The sequence below is a fragment of the Delphinapterus leucas genome, chromosome 1 (genome assembly GCF_059928025.1).
Source record: "Delphinapterus leucas isolate spDelLeu-1000000601 "Yukka" chromosome 1, BTC_Dleu_Yukka2, whole genome shotgun sequence".
NCBI lineage: Eukaryota > Metazoa > Chordata > Mammalia > Artiodactyla > Monodontidae > Delphinapterus > Delphinapterus leucas.
The window spans coordinates 66,389,726-66,396,110 of record NC_143129.1 but is presented as its reverse complement, the minus strand read 5'-3'; the positions used below and the strand labels follow the sequence as shown (position 1 = coordinate 66,396,110).

Genomic DNA, 6,385 nt, shown 5'->3' with positions numbered 1-6,385 from the left:
GGTAGTGGAACAAAAGGGTGAATACATTGTTCAGTAAAGTTCTTGGTGAAAATGAAAAATGTGTCTTTTATTTTTACTTAAAAACCGAAGGCACTGGGCTTCCCTGGTGGCACAGTGGTTAGGAATCCGCCTGCCAATGCAGGAGACATGGGTTCGAGCCCTGGTCTGGGAAGATCCCGCGTGCCGTGGAGCAACTAAACCCTTGCGCTGTAACTACTGAGCCTGTGCGCTAGAGCCCGCGAGCCACAACTGCTGAAGCCCGTGTGCCACAGCTGCTGAGGCCCGTGAGCTTACAGCCCGTGCTCTGCAACAAGAGAAGTCACCACAGTGAGAAGCCCGCACACCGCAACAAAGGGTAGCCCCCACTCGCCACAACTAGAGAAAGCCCGCGAGCAGCAATGAAGACCCAAGACAGCCAAAAATAAAAATTAATTAATTAATTAAAAAAAAAACTGAAGGCATTTTTTGACCAACCCAATATATAACATTACCTTATATTTATCCTTTATAAAACATCATAATTTAAATTATATAATTATTTATGAAAGTTGTGTGATTATTTGCTTAACACCTGTCTCTCATGCAGGATTGTATGTGCCAAGAGCCAGGAGAACTCTGTCCCTTTTTTCATCATTATATTTCTAGCATCTAGCAAGATGCCTAGTCCATAGTAGATGCTCAATGAACATTTGTTAAATGAGTGAATGAATGATTAGATTAATGAATGAATGTGAAATCTAGCATTAGTTTTAGTTGTAAAAAGTTAGATGATACTTTGGCTAAACCCTGGATAAGACATAAAACTGTGTCCTTACTGGTTAAAGAATAAATGAGAATACAGAAAAAAAAAATTTAAGGTGGCTCTCAATTTCTTTATTGTGTAAATTATTGAAAATAAATGTCAGATAGCTTTGTCCTTATTTTTATGGTATACAGTGTTTCATCTTATCAGCAATTGCTACATTGGTTTCCCTCATCTTAAGTGTATTAGTGAATCTTCACATTTATATGTAATAAACCTTTATGATAAGGTCACAAAAGACCCAAGGGAAGAATAAATGAAATATAAAAGTCAAAACCTAGGAGAGAGAAAGTACCTGGTATGCCCCCAATGAAAAGAGGAGAAGGACTTTATGTCAAAAGAGGCAGAAGCTAGGGAAGATGAAGACGTTTTAACAAGAGTTTAAAAGAACTGAGAGAAAAGTTGTGTCTTTAGCTGCCTGGATATGAATATGGGGGTAGAGGGCCAAGTGGGGTCCATTTAGAAAGACATGCCCAGGTGCAAATCTGGCAAAAGACAAGGCTTGAGGCAGAGAGTCTGCCTTAAGGTACCCTCCTTTTCCATTTCAGGACATCTCGCCAGCATCCTCCCCTACCACCAAATGCCCACTCTCCTCAGGCTACTGGCTGTCTGCCCTAACCTCCCTAATTAACCCCTCATCCCTACTTACTCCTGGCCTTTGTCTCCTTTTAGAATCTCTGTCAAAACAGAACAGTCCTATGTCTGTGCCAGGATCCAAGCTCTTTTCTCTTCTTAAAAATTCTTTCATAATGTTGTTTTGAAAAAAAATTAAAACTTTATTGAGATATAATTCACATACCGTGCAATTTACCCATTTAAAAGTATATTTCAGTAGTTTTTACTATAGTCACAGAGTTGTGTAATAATCACAATCACTTTTTATCATCTTAGAAACAAACCTGGTACCCATTAGCAGTCATCCCCATTTCTCCCCAACCCCTAAGCTGAAGCAGCTACTAATCAACTTTCTGTCTATATAGATTTGCCTGTTATGAACATTTTACATGAATGGAATCATACAATATGTGGTCTTTTTTTGTCAGGCTTTTTTCACTTATTATAATGTATTCAAGGTTCATCCATATTGTAGCATATATCAGTACTTCATTCCTTTTTATTGCCAAAGAATATTCCATTGAGTGGATATACCACATTTATTTGTCCATTCATTATTCCACTTTTATTTTTGTCCCATTCATTATTTCCACTTTTTTACTATTATGAATAATGCTGCTATGAACATTTGCAGAGTGTTCTTCCATAGGATGTTAGAACTAGAAGGAAGTTTAGCAATTATCTGGTCTAATCTCCGTTAAACTCTTTGGTCACATGACACAGCAAGAGGCAGGTGTAGAAAGGATGTGATAGCATAAGACTGAACCCTGATTTCTGCACCAGTGCTGTCGAAAGTAACTACATTTAGTGAACTCAGTCATGTGCCATCACTATTTCAGTTCTAAATAGCTTCTTATTTCACCTTGTATTTAAGTAAGTCCTCAGTTGAACCTGCCTGACAAACTGACGGGTTTGTTCTGTTATTATTAATACTTCTAGAAGTAGGCTATTTCCACAGGCTTCCTCAGACTCCAGCGCACTCACTTAAATCCAGCATCTACTAAAAATGACTTTCTATCCTTAACTACAAGTGCTGCTGGTACTGCTACTTCTATCACATCTGATGACCTTCTCCATCTTTGTTTCTTTGTATTTTTATGCACGTATTCACTGCATTACACCGCTCAGATGAGAAATTTTTTTCTCCATCTCCTTGAGAAATCCAAGATTTCACTGTTGTTAGCTACACTTTGGATACTGTGTTAGTCTGTACCACCTCAAGTTTTTCCTGTTTCACATTAATCTGTTGGCTAGTGTTAGTCTGAGATCCTTTCTCACCTTTTCAGGTAAAAAAGAAAAACAAAATTGATTCTTAAACTTAAACTCCCTCCCTTTGAGGTCTCTTAACCAGTGGGTGGTTTCCAGCACCCTGATTATCTAAATCAGTGATCTGCAAACTACAGCACGCATTCACATACATAAAGAGTTTCCAGGAAGTACATATTAGTGCACAATTTCAACAGGATCAGTTTCTAGATTTTCAATTTCTGTTTAAACTCGTTCCTCATTGATATGGGTGACAACATGGTTGCTCAAGCTGAGTTTTCCTGGACCACTAATTATCCCTGTCCAACTTAATGAAAGAAAAACTCACCTCCCATCCATTCTAAACTTACTTCAATGCATTGCCCCAGAGTGTTAAAAAACAAAAAAACAAAAAAAAACCCAGGGCACTAAAAATGCAACAATTAAATATTGTGTTTGTGATAAGAAAGTGAGTGTCTCTAATGAACTAGGGAAAAGAATATTCATAAATCAGGTGGTTTCCAATTCTTTGCTTTCTACAAAATGGAAGATGTTAGTTGATGGATCATTAAGAATCATTTTTAGTGAACAATAACTATTGACTGCTACTGGTATAATCCCCCTTTCAGTTCTATCCACTTATATGAATGCAGTTTCTCAATATTTATACCTATAAAAAATAAAAACATTAACTTACACTAGCAGTAAGTAATATCCATCCAAGAATACAGAAACAAACAGAAAAAATAAAATAGCCTCATCTGTTTTATCAAGATATGCATTTGCAATAAAATTTTATTCCATTGAATAGCTATCAAAATGTGTAATATATTTGCATTGTTTTGACCAATTCTATAGTAATGCTATATAGAATAATGATTCAATTTAAAATAGACTTTTAACACCTAGAACCTTATGCTAGTACATAAAACAAAAATCTTAAATGGCTGTTTTTACTTTCTTTTTCTTTTTCCTTAAGAGCGAGCGGCCCTTGTGGTGGCAGTTTGGGGTGGGCACCGCCAAGGTGAGGGGGTCTCGCCTCCTGCACGCTGGTAGGCTGATTGTTCCATTATGGGTGGAGGGGATGATGGTAACCTTGTTATCAAAAAGAGGTTTGTGTCTGAGGCAGAATTAGATGAATGGCGCAAAAGGAGGCAAGAAGAATGGGAGAAAGTTCGAAAACCTGAAGATCCAGGAGAATGCCCAGAGGAGGTTTATGACCCTCGGTCTCTGTATGAAAGGCTAACAGGAAAAGAAAGATAGGAAGCAGCAAGAGTATGAAGAACAGTTCAAATTCAAAAACATGGGTAAGAGGCTTAGACGAAGATGAGACCAACTTCCTTGATGAGGTTTCTCGGCAGCAGGAACTAATAGAAAAGCAGGGAAGATGAGAACTGAAAGCACCGAAGGAATACAGAAGTAATCTCAACAAGGTTGGAATTTCTCAAGAAAACAAGAAGGAAGTGGAGAAGTAAGTGGCTGTGAAACCCACAGAAACCAAGACCAAGTTCTCCCAGGCGAAGCTGTCGGCAGGAGCTGTGAAGCATAAGAGCTCAGAGAGTGGCAACAGCGTGAAAAGACTGCAGTCGGACCCTGACCCAGATGACAAGGATCAATAAGCCCCGTCCTGCTTGTCTCGTGGAAGCACATCTCTGAGTGGTCCCTCCCTCCATCGACTGCCCCTCCGCTGCTGTCTGTATCGGCATCCTCCCAGGTTTGGGCGCCTACTCTGGGAGCAGCGACTCCGAGTCCAGCTCAGACAGCGAAGGCACCATCAACGCCACCGGCAAGATCGTCTCCTCCACCTTCCGAGCCAACAACTTCCTCGAGGCCCCCTAGTTCCTCTGTTCTTACCGCAGGGAGCTCCTCCGCAAGAGTAGACTGGACAGTTTATTCTGCCTACAGGCATTATCTCCCACGGAAAAGTCCTTTGCCTGCTCCGTGTGCACGCCATGACATTTTTAACCTCATCTAAAAATGTGCCGGAATCCACTTGTGGCCCGACTTGTGTTTGTTTTCTCTTTCTACTCCAGTACGGATGCCCAAACCTGTCCCACGGCCTCTGTCCTCACTGATGTAGTAGGGCAGAGGTCAGGGCCCAGCAGAAACCCCACTAAAAATGCCCTGGGAAGATAGGTACCAAGCGGCTTGCAAAGGGTTTGGGTTCTGTTGCTTTCTTGTTTTTTTGGTTTTTGTTTCTTTTTTTTCCTTTCCCAACACCACAAAGAAGCAGAGACAGTTGTTGAACAGGTGTCATTTAAACATTCTATTCTAGATGAAGGCGCCGTTTGATTATACTGCGTTGTGGAGTGTGCAGGGGGGAGAGAAGTTCCCAGGTGATGGAATGGCGCACTGCCCTGGCACTAACCTATTCTTGATGTTGTGTGACTAAAGATTCTAGACTAAAAAAAAAAAAAAAAAAAAAGCAAAACAAACAAGCAAATTTTAAATGTATTTTAAGAGAATTATGATAATAATCAAAATAGTTGAACCATATTATTTTATATTTAGATAAAATTCTGTGGGACTAGTAAAATGAAATTTTTATTTCAAGGAGAAAAAAATGTAAAATTTATGACCATTAAAAGGGAAATGTTTGTGCAATTTTTAAATATTTAATCACTATAATATTAAAATTCAAATGGATATGGTGAAAAGAATGATATAATAATTTTGTATTTACTGAGATTTTCCTTTATTAAAAACATGTTGTTTTACTTTATTGAGAATAATTATAATAGCTACTTTAGAATCATTGTCTGTTAGTTCCAACATCCATTTAATCTCAGCGTCTGATCTGCGTCATGTTCTTTTCTTTTGAGAATATGCTTTATTTCCTTGTTCCTTCATGTGAAACGTTACTTGGAATTCTATGCCGAACATTATGAATGCCATAGTGTGGAAAATATGGATTCTGTTATTTTTCTCCAAAGAGGAAATTTGTTTTCGCAGGTATTTTTCCTTGGCTGGGCTTGAATTGCAAACTCTGTTTCTTATATGGCAACTTGGGTCTCTTCAGATCTTTTTCATCTTTAGCTGGCTGCTTTGAGTCTGTTCTGCCCATGCGTAGTGCAGGAGTCCTATCAGAGATGTGGACAGGTAGCATTTGGGGGTCCCCACTCTGGTTCTTCCCTTCCAGAATTTACCCACGCTCTTTAGTATTAAAGTTAGTAAGTTTCCTAACTTCAATTTTCTTATTCTCCAGGCCTGAAAGATTGCAAGTTTTGTCACGTGTGCTGTTGCCACATGCAGGCTGTACTTAGCCTCAAGCTAAATGCCGCAGAGACAGAAATTTATTTATTTAATTCAGTCTTCCCTCTCCAAACAAGTATGAACTTCCCACCAGAGTTGGTATACTTCTACTTGCTCTCCAGTACCTTCAGATACTGATTTTCTGGTTTTTTGGTGGTTTGGTTTGGTTTGGTTTGGTTTGGTGTTAGGTCCAGACTTTGCAGCTATTTTCTACGTGGATGGAAGTTGAGTGGTCATCCAGTAGAGTCTTAGTCATCATACCTGAAACCAGAACCCAATTTTGTTTTAAAATGTTAATCAGCATTTATGATAAGCTAGGAATGCTATCCTTTGCCATTATTTAAACTAATGACGAAAAAAAATTTAGACATCAACCTTATAATGTAAAAGGATGTTCTTTTTTTTTTCAAAATTACTTTAAGGGTGTTATATCAGAAACCTCTTCTGTGCAATTTCAGAGCCTCTCAGCCT

The 6,385-nt window shown here is 38.9% G+C and overlaps 1 pseudogene; it reads left to right on the top strand.

Moving 5' to 3' along the window:
- Positions 1–3,590: 3,590 nt before the first annotated feature.
- LOC111167352 (PSME3-interacting protein pseudogene) lies at positions 3,591–5,901 on the top strand (annotated as a pseudogene).
- The last annotated feature ends 484 nt before the right edge of the window (positions 5,902–6,385 follow it).